At 44.2% G+C, this 17,663-nt stretch overlaps 1 protein-coding gene and 1 long non-coding RNA gene across 3 annotated transcripts in view; one reads left to right on the forward strand and one right to left on the reverse strand.

Annotated features, from left to right (window-relative positions):
• The window catches only part of LOC146640628 (uncharacterized), an 89,516-nt gene that overhangs the window by 31,474 nt on the left and 40,379 nt on the right, over positions 1-17,663 (forward strand). The gene's annotated exons all lie outside the window — the stretch shown is intronic.
• On the reverse strand, positions 11,912-16,213 carry LOC146640630 (uncharacterized). 2 transcript variants are annotated; one of them, XR_014909987.1, is made up of 3 exons: positions 13,303-13,901; positions 13,120-13,213; positions 11,912-12,781 (listed from the first exon to the last, which is right to left on the reverse strand). It is a non-coding gene; the product is annotated as an uncharacterized LOC146640630 (long non-coding RNA). The 2 variants fall into 2 exon arrangements; XR_014909986.1 differs by having other exon boundaries at positions 13,120-16,213.

Here is a 17,663-nt window from a genome sequence, read left to right on the forward strand (position 1 = left end):
CTCAGATCTCATCTCAAAAAACACATCACCATAGTTTTATGAAATCAGGGTATTAGAACGCCCCCTCATGCGTAGTGACAGGTGTAATACAATCAATGTTGACAATTTTATTTAACACAAAGAATAACATTGTCTCCTTCCCGAGGGCAGACGCTGACTGCCCCCGTCTCCTGGAACCGTCTGTACCCTGCTAAGACACAACATGGCAGCTACAAGGACTCTTTCATTTATTAAGACCATCAGTGTGTATTGCTCTGAATCAAGTATATAATATTAAATGAATATTGCTGGATCAGCTACTTCTACTTAAAACATATTAAAACATGACTAAGCACAAAATCACCAAGGATAACATCGTATAAGTGCTGTGTAAGCGCGTGTGGCCTTCCAAGCTCAAAGCCTTTGCCCTCCATAGATCAGCCAGACATCACGCTGGCTGTAGCTTTTAACCTTTAATTAACTTGAGCACAACTCTAGAATAAGCAACAAACTGCAATGTGTATGGAATGATCATGGTTACATCTGCAATGAAAAATCATGTTATTATTCTGGTACCTGTAAGGGAAAAATCAAACTAAAGTTAAAACCATCACTGTAATGCAAAGGATAATATAAGGTCAAAAACTTCAATTTATGTAAAATGCAAAGCTGGTTATATACTTCTGATGAACTAATAATGCCATATTAAAATAATGGATAATAATGAGAAAAAACATCCCCTCCTTATTCTACAATTCCCTCTGTTGACCTCTGGAGAATCCAGAGGTCACAAAACAGTTGTGTCCCTCCTTGGCCTACACATTCGGTTCTACATGCATCATTGGCATCATGGACATTGGAGTAATAACTCCAGAGTCCACTGCCCTCACAGACATACTTTTAAACATTCTTCTGGCACAAATGATGAGACAACAACAACAAATAACCATAATACCCACCACAACAGACAAAGAAAACATGACCGAAGCGATAACCCCCTTCCACCGTCCGAACACTGAGGTCAGCCAGCCTTCCAACGGACTATCAACACCGGAGTGATCATGCATATTTTCAGACAAGAATTCCTCTCTTCCTCAAAATGTGTCTTTTGCGCCTGGCTGCCAATGTGCGCGTATTGTGTGTGGGAATTGATTTTACCTTATTTCCGATTAGCATAAGTGGCGCTCCTAATCTCACCATCGCGCACGTCCCCACGCTCCCAAGAGGAACATGAACCAGTAGAGTCCTGTGCCCGCAATAGTAATACAGCCCGCTCCTAGCCCAAGTCCCAATTAGAGTGGCTGCATCACTCACATTGTTGGTGGTCCTCCCCGTCTGGGTGACCGAACACCAACTGGGGTCAATTTCCCCCAACCGATATTTAACTTTATCTGTGGAAAACTTGAAGCACGTATAATTATCTTTCCGGGGCATAAACGGCCCTACTTGCGTGAGCTTGCCAATAGGGGGAAATAGACTGGACAACACAGTGCAGTTCCCCGTATTCACAGCTCCTCTAGTTATTTGCAACATACAATTATAGCCCCACGAATCCTCTGGATGCAGAGGTGCAGGCTCTATAAATAAACGCGGCCTTGCAGAAGCGCAAGCTACACAATTAGCCACTTTTTGTTCTCTAGCATTTTTGGCTATCCAGTCCAGCCAGATGTTACTGTCACTGAACCCGGTAGCGCGTTCAATCAAATCCTGAGGTTTCAAGGTGGTGTAGTCCACCGACACTACTCGCCTCTCCCTTGGTTCGTGCTCTTCTGGTGTAGCTTCCGACGACCCGCTCCCCTCTCGCCCTGTAAAAGATGCAACAGAGCTGGTGGGGCTGGAAATCACACGAGTTGTCATTTCTTCTCTACCTGACGGTACGCGATTAGTTTTTCTAGGAAATTAACCTTAATTAACCCTTTTGGATCAACCCCCGCTGTTTCCACCCCCAAAATTAAATACATAGATTGTTTACGATGCCAATTCCCCAATGATAAGGTTAACGCGTTTCCAGAGGGGCTGAAATCCCTCTGTAGTTTAAGCTCATTTTCGGATCCTAATTCTAACGGTTCCCAATTTTGCCCAGTGTAACCCCTTACCTGGTCCCAATTACGGCACCAGCTGTCATATGGACGATTTCCCCTCTCGCAGTGCGTACTCACTGAATAATCCCAACAGACCCACACATTATATCCCCTCCAGGCACTGCCGACGTCCCTGCAATTAACAACATCACACAGATCAAACGTGAAAGAAGTTGTGGAGCCAATAACATAATCTAATTCTAAACCACCATATGTGCTGAGACACTCATCCTTTTTACCAGAGACCTCACGCTTCACTCTTGCCCGCAGTTTCAAATCACTATGGATCACGCGTGATGTAATTGGTGTATCAAACAACGCCGGACTGGCATGACCTCCGTGCTCAGACTGGTTTCCCGGGTCGGTCTGCAACAAACAAATCAAAAAACAAATAGCCATGATTAGCAACATAATTGACATCAAACTCATAATAATTTTAAACATTGTGATGGCTTTTAAAACTCTTCTTTCATCACCAGTGTCTGATTGTTGTGATGGCATGGTGGTATGTGAATATTATGGTATAGTATAAAGTTCAAAGCCCTTTATCAGAGCCTCTCTCTTGTTCTAGGTCTTCAGTGTGGTACCGCTCCTTTTCGTTGGCGCGGCGATCTCCTCCTAGGCTGCTCTTCTTTCTTCGACCTTCCGGGTAGACCACCGGTCGGCCCGTTGCACAGGTGTGAGGGTTTATTCTGCCTCTCTATTTCACCTGTGTTGGGTGGAGATTAATCCTTCCCCACCAAGCCCTCGTGCGCGGCCGTGCACTGCGTCCAGTGATACCAGGTGTCGCCTTTCCCCTTCAGTTGGACTGCTGTCGCCGTCCGAGCCGACACCTCATATGGACCAATCCAGCGGGGTTCCTTCCACTTGCGTTTGATGACTCTCAGCCACACTGCCTTCGCGTCCGGGACCTCTCCTTCTCCTGTGGGCCCTTTACAAGCCGCCTGTTTTGTGAAACTGGACACGAGCGCCTTTAACTCGTTCCAGTATTCTGCGTGGGACCGGTTCCCCTTTTTGTCCCGTTCAACCGAGCCCACCGTCCAAGGTGCCGGAAACTGTCTCCCGGTTTGCAGCTCGTATGGTGTAAAACCTGTGGATTGATTAACAGAACATCTTATGGTCATCAACGCAACCGGCAGGGCTGCGACCCAATTTAGCCCTGTTTGCGCACAAATTTTTGCCAATTTGTTTTTCAAATTTAGGTTCATTCTTTCTACTTTTCCCTGGGACTGAGGATGATAGACCGTTCCAAATTTATGCTGGACGCCCAACATTTTTTCTACTTTTGCCAAATCTTGATTTTTAAAATGGGTTCCATTATCTGATCTAATTCTTTTGGGGAACCCATGACGGGGAATGTAATGATTAATTAAACACTTAATGACAGTCTTAGCATCCTCCTTTTTTGTAGCCCACGCCTCTGGCCAGCCGGTCAGAGCATCTACACACACCAACAAATATCTTACACCGCCAGGCCCGGAATCAATCATATCAGTGAAATCAATAACAATCTCCTCTCCCGGCCTCTCAGGGGGCCGAAACTTACCCACTTCCGGTTTTACTGCTGGCTTAGGATTGTGTGCCCCACAGATTAAGCACATCCTGGCCTTTTCTCTTATCATTGCTCGCAGCTCAGGATGCCACCAATGACACAAGTTTCTTTCCATCTGGGCTATCCCCACGTGGGCAAGTCCGTGGGCCTCATCCACCTTCTGTCCTGCCATTTTGGCTGTCAGCACGGGGCGCCCGTCTGGGCCCCTCCACAAATATCCATCCTGCCAGGCTCCTTTGTTTTTCCACACCCCCTTTTCCTCTGGGGATGCCTCCTCCTGGGCCTGTTTAACTTCCTCAATCAGGTCAACAGATATCTCCTCTTCTGGAGTTACCTGTATCATTTGTCTCCGTCCTTTGTAGCCTGCGGCCTCCTTCGCGGCTTCGTCTGCTCTCTGGTTTCCTTTTTCCACCATGCTGGTTCCTTGGGAGTGAGCTTTGCATTTTATGATGCTCACCTCATCTGGGTCAGCCAAGGCCTTTGCCAGTTCCTCCATTTCATGTTTGTGGGAAATAGGTGCATTGGTTGCTGTTCTGAATCCTGCTCTTTTCCACTGAGGCAGCTCCACATGCGCTGCTCCAAACGCATATGCCGAATCGGTGTAGATGTTCACTCTCCTGTTCTTGGCTAGTCTCAAGGCTCGAGCTAGGGCTATCACTTCAGCTCTCTGGGCCGACTGCTTTCCCTCAATTCTTCCTGACTCTCTGACCTGATAATCTCCTTCTACTCTGCAAACCACCGCATACCCTGCTTTCAGTCCTCCTTCATCTCGGTGGCAACATCCATCAGTAAACCAGTCCTCAGCTCCCGGTATGGGTTCGGCCTTCAGGTCCTCTCTAATCTTTTCCTCAATCTGTGCTCTTTTAACGCTGTCATGTGGTTCCCCTACTCCCATTAAATCTGCCATGTTAATTCCTTCATGTGTGAATGTCAAATTTGGGGCCTCTAAGACTTTGCTCAGTCTCTGTTGTGCCCGTGGTGACATACAAAATGCTTGTGAATTCACGTATGCCACTATACTATGTGTAGTAAGTATTTTTAGTGGGTGTTCTCTCACTACATGTGCTGTTTTTTGGATAATTCTAGCGACCCCTGCTGCATGTTGTGTGCATGTAGGATGCTTTGCTTCTGTTGGATGTAGTTTTACACTTACATACATGAGCACATATCTACCCCCCCCCCCCCCCCCTTTTTCTGAAACAACACTCCATTTACAATTGAGTTTGTTTCAGAAACATCCAAATAGAATGGCTCATCATAATTGGGTGTGGCTAAATCTGAGGCCCTTGACAAATCCTGTTTTACCCTAATAAATGCGGCTTCAGCTTCAGGCGTCCAAGGCAATTCAGCCTTAAGGTTTCGAACGCCAACTTGCTTCATTAGGCCCCTTAAAGGGGCAGTTTTGCCTGCGTAATCCGGAATGAACTGCCTGCTGTAACCTGTTAAACCAAGAAAAGAAAGCATTTCTCTCACAGTTCGCGGTTTTGGGTGTGTCAGAATTTGGTCTCTGTGTGTGTTCATCAAGCCCACTGATTTGTGTGCGATTACCCGGCCCAAAAAGGTCACTTCAGGGCGAACTAACTGCAGCTTTTCTTTACTTACTTTAAAGCCGCATTCCGCCAACCTATTCAACACAACGAACGACGCTGCTGTACAATCCGCTGCTGACGGGGCTGCAATGAGAAGATCATCAACATATTGTATTAATGTACAATCATCAGGCAAATTACATGACGACAGGGCTTCTTTAAGCACCTGATTGAAAATGCCTGGAGAAAGCGCAAAGCCTTGTGGCAAACGTGTGTATCTGAGTTGTTGGCCTCTGTATGTGAATGAAAAAATGTCTCTGAGTGACTCATGCAGAGGAAGACAAAAGAATGCATTTGCCAGATCAATGCACGTGAACCACTTTTGGTCACATGTGATAGCTGATAAAGCTGTGTACGGATTTGGTACAGGTGCAGTGGTAGAGAGTAATATTTCATTAATGGCTCTCAAGTCATGTGCCATGCGGTATTTTCCTGTTCCATGTTTCTCCACTGGTAGAATTGGTGTGTTCCACAGTGAGTGAGAGGGCTCTAACACCCCGGCCCTTAACAGGCCTTCTATTGTTTCTGTAATTCCTTCCTCTGCTTCAGGTTTGTGTTTATACTGTGATCTATAGATTGGTGTGTTTGACTTGAGCTGGAACAAGACAGGAGGACACTCAGCTAGGCCAACATCCGTGGGCCCTTTTGACCATAGACTGTTGGGCAGATTTGACAGTCCAGCAACTGCGTGAGGATGATCTACACACTCCTCAGCATGTGTTTTTGAAATTTCTTTATGTTCCAAGATCACTGTATCATCACAGGCACAGGTTATGCGATAGGTTTTACAATTTGGAGCATAACATAAGTTAGGAATTTGGGTTCTTTGCCACCCTGTGTCGTCCAGTGCTCGCCTGACCATTGGACCTAGATCACCTGCACCATGACCTTGGTGGACCGCCAATGCAATGTGGGGTGCAGAATTTTCTCCCACATTATACCAAAGCAATTGTTCATCAGTTAATTTCACAGCCGCGGCTACACCTTCTGGTCCGATGTAGATGTCATGTGTCTGCACATTCCACGTCTGACCCTCAAGATCAGACTGAAATAATTCACGATAGGTGTCGTCATTATCTTTATCATAAAACAGGGTGATGTGGTGAGGGTCGCGCGGAGGGGAGTAAACTGCCAAGCTCATTATCCAGGGTCTCCACAGCTGAAATTGCCTCAGAACATCCTCTTTCACTAATCTCCCCCAGTAGATGTCGACTTTTTCTTTCACAGTCTTGAAGCAAATATTGAGTCTTTGTATTTGTTCCCAGGCACGGAAAATGCTGTCCTCCTGGCAGAGTCACAGATAATCCATCTGCTGAACATGTGATTGTGGCGCCCAACTTCACGAGCAGGTCCCTGCCCGTGAGATTTACTGGCGCTTGCGATGACACCACATAGTTGTGTTTCAAAGTCTGCTTGCCCAGCTTTGTCAAAGCTGGGTCAGTCACTGGCAGAGTGATCGGGATCCCGGAAAAACCCACCACGTTCACTGTGTGGCAGGACAACGTTGCACTGTCTGGTGCTGCTCTCAAGGTTGAATATGTTGCTCCAGTGTCTACTAAGAAGGGCAATTCTGTCCCTTCTACAATCATTGACAGCATGGGATCTGCCATTCCCATGCTGTTTGGTCCCTCCGGGTCCCTTCAGTACTGGTCCTCCCCCCAGTCAGCCACTGGATACTGCGCGGCTGGTGCTGCACTCGGATTTGGGGCCTGATATGCTCCCCTATAGCCATCTCTTGCTCTCGGAGCTCCGCGTGCCTGGGATTGGTAGTTTCGTCTTTGATAGTTCTGACGAGGTTCTGGGCAAATTCTGCTCCAATGACCCTCTGCTCCACACCTCCAACAGACATTCCAAGGCGCACCGCTGAGATTCCCCGTGTTACGAGCTCTTTGTACTCCCCCCGCTGAGCCACCACGCCCTCTGTACGATCCACCGGTTCCCCAATTCCCTGTGGGTTTGTTCTGCCTTGGTGCATTGGCGGGCCATCCGTCATTAGTGTAGGGACCCGGGCCACTATCTGGCCATTCGGGCCCAGGACCAGGCTGGGTCGCAACTATCATCATTTTTTCTGTTTTTTCTTATTCCTCTTTCTTCTTCTCGCCGGCTTTGTTTCTGGCCTCCGCCAACTGTAGTTTGAGCAGAGACGCTTGTGCCTCCTCCAACTCTTTTTTCTGCTTGTTCGCACTGTCCTGCTCCAGCTGTAAACGATGTGAGACGTGTCTTTCCCACTGCACCGAATCTGCTACGGCAAAATCTGGATTTTTCTGTAGATCTTCTATGACCTGGTTTGGCAGCCCTGCCAGCACCGCTGCACGAAACCACGCTTGATGTTCACCTTCTCTACCCGGATGAGTACCTGTTTCTAACAACCACTGATCTCTGGCTTTTTCTAAAAATTCTCTAGGTGTGTTTTGGGGGTCCCAAATTATTTTAGGTATGGCACCTGTATTGGGGGTTGGGTACTTGTCACGGACTGCGTCAGACAAGGCACATTGCACTTCAGGATAAGGCAAATCATTTGCATAGCGAGTTGTGCGAGCTATGGCCTCTACATCTGCTAGCCCACCACCGAGCATACATCGCGCAGAAATGGCGCGAAAATCACCAATAGCAAGCTCTTCTCCTTCTGTTAGCCTGCGTAATTCACGCAACCACCTTGCTCCTCCTCCAGTTATAGGTGGAAGCTGTTTAACCAATGCCTCCAAATCTCTTACTTTGTACGCGGGTACCCCTCCTTATTCTACACCGGGTAGAGTAGATTTATGTGTTGATGCTACCTGCTTCAGCTCTGGCTGCTGAGTGATATTTAGACCCCGGCTGGATTACAAACTTTAACCATGTGCTGAACTTTGGCCCAGCATTGATACCTCTTGTTAGTATAACGACCTCTTCTTAGCTTGTATGTATGATGGTGGATAAATGAAATATACAACGAAAATTTAACTATATTACAAAAGAACATCTATCTTGGAAACATCAAATGACCGGAGCATAACAGCCTCGTTATAGTGAATAAATATTTATGCCATTTACACCATCAAACTTAGATTGCTAAGGATGAAGAACCTTTTGTTCTTTAAAGAACCATTTGTAATAGCTGAAGAACCATCCACAAAATAAAAAGGTTCTTTGACGTATGATGGTTCTTTAAAGAACCATGAAGACATCTGAAGAACCATTTAAGAACCATAATTTTTCTGAGAGTGGGACTCACTGTTTAAAGCACTGAGTGCTCATAGAGAGATGCTCCATGAGTCCCAGTACAGACTACAAACATGGTGGAAACTTAGCTTTGATATCCACACACTCTGCACGTCCGTGAGTAACTGTGATGAAGATGTGCAGAGATCTGTGTCCAAACAGGAGGAAGACTGTAAAGACTCTGTGCTTCTAACAGCCTCTGTTAACATATGTGAGGCTGTTTGTTGTTGTTGCCATGGAGCTTTGCACTGTTTGGGTCAGCAGGTCATGTGATCAGGTTTGTTCTGCTGGACGATGGTTCAGTGTCAGGTTTGTTTGCATTCATCAATAAATATCTAAATAAATCAAAGACTCCATGTTTGTTCTTTCATCATGTGACCTCTGCTCATCCATCTCTGTGTGTATCAGGATACATTTGGTTCATAATACACAGAAAAATCAGAGTTATTACCTGTAATAAATGTGAAAGATTCCTGCAGTGATAACCAGGCAGGACTGAAACACATCCAAGCTGTCACCACGGTAACAGCAGCATCCATCCACAGGTGAGGGGAGGAGCAAAAAGAGGGACTTTGACCATTTTATACTAAAAACACTCAACTAATGTTTCTAATATGAAACAAATAAGCCCACATTAATGTGAGCGTTTATTAAATAATAATAATGATGATTTCCTCCTGATCTCATTTCCACAGCAGAGAAAACTGTGGTGTATATTGAGGTGGAGGGTGTGGTCTGTGGCTCAGGTGTAGAGTGAGGGTGGGGTGCACCACAGCAGCATGCTGGGACTGCTGAGGGTGGAGGAGGGAGTGATGATGACATCAGAGCTGCAGCACAGAGACCAGTGAACACACAGTCTGTTCATCTTTGCATAGATACAATATACAGCACAATATTGAATGACAGACACGCTGTGGGAGCTTCCACAGATACACTGACGTCAGCATCCAGAGTCCTCCTGCTGCTCCCCCCTCAGAGCCCCGTGATCAGCACCAACACATTCAGTTAGATGACAGAGTCCAGCTGCAGCTAGAATCAGCTCCCCTCTGTGAACAACAGCACAGCGTCAGTGTTTCACACTCAGTGAAAGGAGGAAACAGCAGAAGAACACCATGTGTGCTACGTTTCCCAGGACACACTACAAACTGCACAAATACAGAGCAGCACGTGGAAGGACCTGGAGCTGCATTTACAGAGCTGCAGACAGCGTGATGTCCTGTATGGACAGGTGGAAGGAACCAAGTCCTCAGCTGGAACACTCGTGTTTGTCCACAGACAGGAAACACAGCAGGAAACTTCCTCACAGAAGTGCAGCTCATGGATAACACACTTCCTGTCAGTCAGAATGAGGCTGCAGCCAAACACAGAAAGGTGTTTTTGTCCAGATGAGCCCAGAGAAGAAACACGAGTGTTCACAGACATCAGAAGCTCAGAGAGGTGAAACATGAGGTTGGAGTCCTCGTCAGCATCCAGAAGAGCTGCTGTCAAACCCTGAGTACTCATGACAGACTCTGATGGCACAAACACATCATGATTCAAACAGAAAGACAAACATGGAGCTCCTGATCCTCCTGCATGAGAACAAGCTGACATGAGCGCTGTGTCTGAGAGTGTCTCCCTGTCACAGTGACAATAACACAGCTGCTGCTCACAGTCATTAAACTGACCTGAGGTCAGCTGTGCTCCTTACATATGAACCATGTGACCTCACATCAGTGCTGTGGATGACTGTAGTCATAGAAGAGTAGAGCTGTAGCAGGTGGTGTGAGGAGGAGGTGGTGTATTCTAGTTAACGCAGTACTGAAACACTCCAGCAGAGGGCGCTGTTAAGTCCTTATTGTAACACAGTTACTGTGTGCAGTTAGACTTCATACATAATCTGCACTTATTTCCATCAGACATGCTGTCAGTAAATGATTGGTTTCTATACATTTCTAAACACAAAACCTCTTCACACTTCTAACATGCACATTTACACAACTAAATGGCAGTATTGATGAAAAGAAACACATTCAACAAATCCATTTAAACCTTAAAACAAACAAAAGGAAGCATCTCTATGGAAAAAGAAACCCCTCCACTTGGTTTGACCTGCTGATGTCATGTGTGGCATCAGCAGGACTTTAAAATGAGGAAATGCCGGGCGGGCGTTTCCCCACACCTGACCCTCATGAAGACTGGAAAGACAAACAAAGTAAGAACAAATGACTTAATCTGTAACATAATAAGATGTAAAGAAACATGTAACTGAGTATTCAGCTTCATTTGCAGAATGTTTGATTTGCCAGCAACTGAATGCTTCCACACACAAACCCGGCATAGTGAGTGAAGCAATGTTACTTAACAAATAGCAAATCATAGCAAATACATAGAAACAGAATAATGTGTTTAATATGCAAAAGAAGAAGAAGAAGTAAACACATATGGGACAAATGGAGACCATTGCAGCTCATCCACCAGTGAGGTAAAAAGAGCAACCAAGAAAGTGGCAGCCTGCACGGCCACAGATGTGCTGGAGGAGCTAGAAGCTCTACCCATGGAGAAACTCCTGGAGAACCTTGCTAAGCCTAACAGGGGACAGGTACTTCTGCCCAACCTGGCAGCCACAAAGTGAACTCATTTAGGTAAAGATAACCACATGCACCTAACCAGCCTGCACCAGCCTGACATTTCTTCCTCCTAAGTAAAAACGAATGTATGGATTGAACTTAGAGTCTCAGCTCAGTTTTCTATTTTGACCACCTACACCCCAAGATACTCTTTTAAAAAGTGTTGTTTTCAGATCCCTTTGAAGTTCATAAAGGGCCTGTTCATTTTCATTCAGATGTTTTATTACATAAATGTTACTGTTTTCTTTTGATTTATGCTCCCACTACACTGCACCTCTACAAACAACAATGCCACGGACTGTCAGCTGCTTTTACATGCTGTGAACATGAGTAGGTTTGATCAGAGTTTCAATTATCAAAGAAAAGACAAACTGAGCAAAAAGAAGGAAAAAAAGACCAACTTCTTCCCAACTGACAAGAAAAATACTCGTCATGTTTTCATAATAAAGGATCAGGCTCCCCATTTATGACAGCTTGGACCAATAATGTATGTTACCCTGATGCTACTGTAGAGACAGGGTCAACATCTCTATTTAAATAGAGATGTTGAATTATTTTTACTATTGATAAAATTCATGTATACTAATCAAAGTTATACATGAGTAACGACATTATTAATAATGATTAATAATAATAATTCTAATGCCAACATGATGACTGTTCATAGCTCCTGCTTTGAAATACTGAACTTAAACATTGACCTGATGAAAGATCACAATTCACAGTGGCCCACTGTCAGAATCATTCTGAATATAAACTCATCGAGTTAATCTGAACCTTTCTCAAATGTGCTGTGAATAAATGCTGCTGCAAGCCACTGTGGGAAAGCTGTGTTATTATCATGGAAACATCTGTGACACAGAGGACGAGGACACAAAGGGACGACACGCAGAGGCTGTGTTAAAGTCAAAAATCCAAATCTTTAGTCCTAAACAGGCAGTGGTTACAAACAGGAAGACGAGCAGTCCATTAAACAGTCTACAGGGTCAAACATACAGAGAATTCAAACAGCTATTAAAAACAAATAACTGGACACTGAAAAACTTCAGTGATGTGTGAGGCACCAAAGGGAAGCAGCTGAGTATATTCAATGAATTCTCTTCAAATACAAAGACAGAAACTCCTACAGGCAGCATGCAAACTGAGCAGGATACACAAAGATCAGAGATTACAAAATAAATCAGAAAAGGATTTCAAACTTACTGAGAGCAAGGCCTCTGTTACAAATCTGTCTAATAGAAAAACATGCTGTACAGATACAATACGCTCAGTGTTCATGGTCATTTAAAAACTGGCTCTACCTGAACCACTTCAATATTTTATGAAGTCACTGAGTCGACCATTTCTACAGTTTGTTTCCTTCATTGCAGTTAGAGTGCGGCTGGTAAGGATGAAAACACACACAGAGCGTAAATTGTCTTTGTTAGTAAGAAACGTCAGCAAAGAAAAGACAAAACACACAAACACTCTCATGATATTCATGAATCATTAGAAAGCATCCAAACATTCTGCTCGTGGACTTTTACAGTCTTATTTGCACTCGCTCATCTTCATAATCATCCTGATCAATACATGACAGGGGAGGCTTTGAGGTAGGCGGGGCTCTCTGCTGATGTCAGCATGAAAGGCAGGACCAGCGTCTGCCACATGTTGGTGAAACATCACAGTACACTGGCGTGGTTTCCTTTCCAGATGTTGGACGTTTGACACTTCAACGTTGAGGCCAACAAGAAGACACAGTTTTGGGTCGGGTTGCTGCAGGGTTTCTAACTGAGCAAAAGCAGAAGCACACAGACCAACAGGGATCAGATGCTGAGTGTTAGAGGAACATCTGTGCTGATCACTGAATGCTGCTGTGCTCTCTTGTTGAAGTTGGCTGGTGGGACAGTCTAATAGTGATATCCTGCCCATCGGAGGAACACTTTTAAAAACACATGCAATACTTTGTTTGTATTACAGTCACAGTTTATGTTATTTTTGTCCTTTAAAAGTGTTGCTGTACTATAAAGTCCTATAATTTGAGGCTAAAACGGCTCAGAGAGTCTCTCTCTCAGAGGATCTCCTTTGAAAGTGGAGACGGCTTTATCCGCTGATCCACGTCACTTTACCTGGATGTTTTCTTTGAAGCTGGATGAAGACTCCTCTCCCTCACTCCTGCTGCAGCTGTGTGGTCCAGTTGGCCTCTGAGGTCACAGTCAACATCTGTAGCAGAAGAGGGGAAATAAAAGTCCAGGTTACCAAAACTGGGAGCTTTTCCAAAATAGAGCGTAACTGGACTTTTTCAGCCTTACAGGCAGATAGTCGTCTGAAGCTGCAGCTTTTTCTTTTGAGCTTTTTCCAATCTCTGCTCTCGGCTTTCTTTGAGAACATGTCTGCTTTCTTGGCATGGGTCTGTCTGCTGTTGGTGAAGAGACTAAATCCACATACTCGCTACTAAGATCTCCTCAAGTAGTCTCAACCAGATTACAGTTTAAGAGTAAATGTCTCCTGAGAGTTTCACCTTGGGGAGATGCTGTCTGGCTAACATGCAATCATGAGCATTAATCTATGAGGTGAAAAAGTAATTTTAAAAGCTCCAGCCACAAGTTTTATTTCATCTGTGTTTTGGTCAGAGTCCCATCAGACCTCCAGAATGGTGTCAGAGTGTTTTCTATCCACGTGATGAGCACAGGCCTCAGGTCCAGACCTCCACGGGCACCATAGCCTCTTTGGAGCTAATAGGTGCAAGAAGGTTTTGTTGGGATAGGAACTGAAGAGGAAACTGACGAGGAAGGCAAGGATCTTCTTCAGCTCCTCCGAGCCGGGACCTCTTTGTGTAGGCCAGCATTGGCCAGGTAGCCCTCCAGCATCGCTGGATGGCCAACAGTGGAAAACCTAGAGGAGTAGGAGAGAAACAGCAGCTTGGAGCATGCCTTTATACTGTTTAGTTTTTAGAGCCACAGACTTTCTTTTAATGTCATTGTTCAGGATCTATGACTGATTATGTATTTATTGTATTCCTCCATGACTGTGTGACAGCAAGTGGAAAAAACCAGCTTCACCTTTGTTGATATGCTTGTAATTTTAATATTGATTAAATGGCCATGAAATAATAGAAAGCTCATATATGAAAATGTATTTTAAGAAGTAAAATGTTAATCTGAGCACAAAGGAGTACACTCACCTTCTGGTAGATGGAGGTGTAGCGAGCGCTGGTGAACGAAGAAAACAGCGCTGGTGTTTTCTTCGTTCTACCCAAAAAGGAAACTAGCGCAACTTGTAAGCGAACTTGACTTTCAAAATAAAAGCACAAAGCACCAAAACGTTGACTACAAAAAACAAACAGTAATGTACAGCTTAAACAATTTAAAATCATGACATGGATCTTGACAAGATAAAGAAATAATCCAAATTATATACAATGTCATCATGCCACCAGTTACAACATCGATGGAGGATCTTTGTAAGCGCTGAGGATCGTCCTGATGGACAGAACAGAAGGAGAGTGAGACAAGTGAAGATATACTAAACAACACTGTGACATGAACTGAGCCACACACAGTTTGATTCACAGGTGATTGACACATTATTTGACCACAAGTGTCTGTGAAGGTTCTCAGTCATCCAGGTCATCATAGTCAAAGGAGCCTATTTGCCGAATTTAAAGTCAGAAAAGAGGCACAGAAAAGAAGATCAGACACCAGCGAGGGAGGATAAGAAGGACAGACGCAACAACATTGTCATCCCCTATGTAGCCGGTGTATCAGAAAAACTCAGGAGAGTTTTCTCCAAGCATGACATCCCGGTGTATTTCAGACCCAGCAACACGCTCAGACAAAAACTGGTTCACCCGAAAGACAAAACGCCAAAACACAGACTTAACAATGTGGTGTGTGCTGTACAGTGCAGCGAGGAATGCCCAGACCTCTACATTGGAGAGACCAAACAGCCACTTCACAAGCGCATGGCACAACACAGAAGAGCCACCTCCACAGGACAAGACTCAGCAGTCCATCTGCATCTTAAGGTCAAAGGTCACTCTTTCGAGGATGCCAATGTTCACATTTTGGACAGAGAGGACAGATGGTTTGAAAGAGGAGTGAAAGAAGCATCTATGTCCACTGTGAGCGACCATCTTTGAACAGAGGCGGGGTTTACGACACCAACTCTCTGCCATCTATAATCCAGTTTTGAGATCCTTCCCAGACGCCTTAACGCCCACTCACATCCTGGGCCATCTGATCTCAGGAATTCGCATGATAAGGTGGGGCCAGGTTTCACAATGAACACACCCGAAACTCTGGCTGATTGGGGCCCACACCCAGTTTCACACCTTGGCTCAGGCGATTAGAGGATCATCAGGGGGTCCTTTTGTCCCTCTGTGGGGGGAAACTCCCACTAGGTTTATATCTGGGACTCTCCACCATTTGACCTTAGAACTGAAGAAGCTTCTCGGATGAGAGGTGAAACGTCTTCAAGTAACTTAAAGAAGTCCAGACGCTTTTCTTTGCAAGCTCCTTTGACATTTGACCACAAGCAATCTTTTCTGGTTTGACGCCGTCTTTGTAGCCAGAAACCAGCTCTCTCCTCGGCTTCCTCCACTACACGCTTCCCCCACGCCAGTCTCCTCCGTCACTATAAAGGGGAGAGTCATGAGCTCCATCACCCTCACCTGTGCCGTCCAACGTCCCGCCACCAGCCTCCACTGCAGCAGGCCAGAGACCACACCCCTGCCACAATAAGTAAAAGTATATCCTTGCTGTACCCTTAATGCTAAATGTGCTAAATTAACCGCTGCCTTTGCCCCTTTGGGATTATTCTTATGTCACTGGGATGTTGACCTTTGACCTTCACATTAGAGAGATGGGCAGACATAATTAGTGTATGAATTTTAAAGTAACAGGTAATAAAGAGAGTGTAGCAAATGTAGTCAGGTTTATTACTCTGTATCACACATGAGTGCCCGAGGGAGGCGGGGCTGACTGGGGAGACACAGGAAACAGAGAGACAGGGCTGACTCGACATGAAACGATGAAACGTGGGACACGGGAACAGAAACTAAACACAGGCTGAAATGAACACTGAGGGAGGGAGAACTAAGATTACTGAGAGCCTGATAAATAAGAAGAACAAAAACCAAGAAAAACAAGAGTCAAAGAAAACCAAAAACACAAAGCATTGGGCCAGGACCCACTGCTGTGACATTTATATGTGATAAAAACATTAAAAACTGCTCACATGTTGAAATCTTTCTACGTATACTTTAGGTTCAGCTCTCCAGCCTGGCATTTGGTTAAGCATGATTCAAACATTTGATTTTGTTTAACTGGTTTTAATTATAGTTACTTTTTGTGAACATTTGTTGCAGCATTTAAAAATACATCATTTATTTTCAAACTTTTATTTGATTTAGAGCATCATGTTTGACCAACGTAAATGTTTTAATTTCATATAAAATAACTGAAACAGTGAACTGAATATCTGAAATCTTTCCTTCCTTAAAAGTTATAATCCTACTTAAGTTATAGTGCAAACGCTTAAGCAACAAATATACTTGATGCTAATTAATTAATATTTCCCTTTGATGTTGCAACTATGCGGTCTCTTCTGTCTTTAAACAAAATAATATTTTCCAGTTACAGAAATCATAAAGTCCAAACTAAAGTGCTACTGTTGCTATATGCATTTTATATAAATCATGGATGATGGTCCTGACATGAAGGAAGAGAAAGTTACAGGTTGCATCCTTTGACTTTGTCTCCGTGCCTTTGGGCGATTTTCAGAAGGACAGATGTTTCTGTTCAATTCTTAAATCAATTTTTTCAAACACAAACACTATTTTAAAGCTTCTAGAGAGTAAAATATTAATGATAATTATAATAACAATAATAAAAACAAAAGCTCTCAGATCCATCAAACCAAGCAGCAGAAAGAACAATAACTGAAGAGAAAACTTTAACCTTGTAGACTTCATTATGTTCCAGCTGCTCTACATACGCTGTGACCTCGAACTTAAGCAGGTCGTAAAGTATGTGCAGCTCAATAACTTCATAATCAGACCCTGTGGTATTTAGGCAGCAGAACAACTAAGAATAACAACTACAAATAATGTTTTTAGGTTTCTGTTGTACTGCAAGGTTCTGTACAGGAGAACCAAACCAAGAGCAAATATTACGTCTCATTTACACCTGAGCACGAAGAGCCATCAACATTTAGCAAATTGAATCATCTTTGTTTAGATGCAAGAAGAATCATATAGAAATGAAAAAGTAGAAATAGAAATCCAGAGCAAAGATATCCTCTAATTCAGCGTAGCACATGTGCAGCTGCTGCGATTCACGTAAGCATTCGGCTCGTCGCTGTTGCAGATTTTTCTCTCGCTGTTCTGGCTCACAGCGCTGCAAACACAAAAATAAATATCCCCAAAGGTGTGAAAGGGAGCTAATTAGTAAGAGTATTGTTACTCTCCGCAGGAGTAGTCCAGCAGTAGAAATCAGTCCAATAACAAGGTGTGTAACATCTAGCAGGGTGACAGAAAAACCCAGGGTAACTTCTAAGGACCTCAACGTCTCTCTCACATTGTGTTTTTTAAACATGCTTCCATTTGTCACTTCAGTCTTTACTCTGAAATACAGGAAGAGAAATCATGGCTGAAACAATTTCTCATGAAACC

This window comes from Rhamphochromis longiceps, unplaced genomic scaffold (assembly GCF_057381845.1).
Source record: "Rhamphochromis longiceps isolate RC_006_pf unplaced genomic scaffold, R_longiceps_female_GT1.1 unmapped_scaffold_4, whole genome shotgun sequence".
Taxonomy (NCBI): domain Eukaryota; kingdom Metazoa; phylum Chordata; class Actinopteri; order Cichliformes; family Cichlidae; genus Rhamphochromis; species Rhamphochromis longiceps.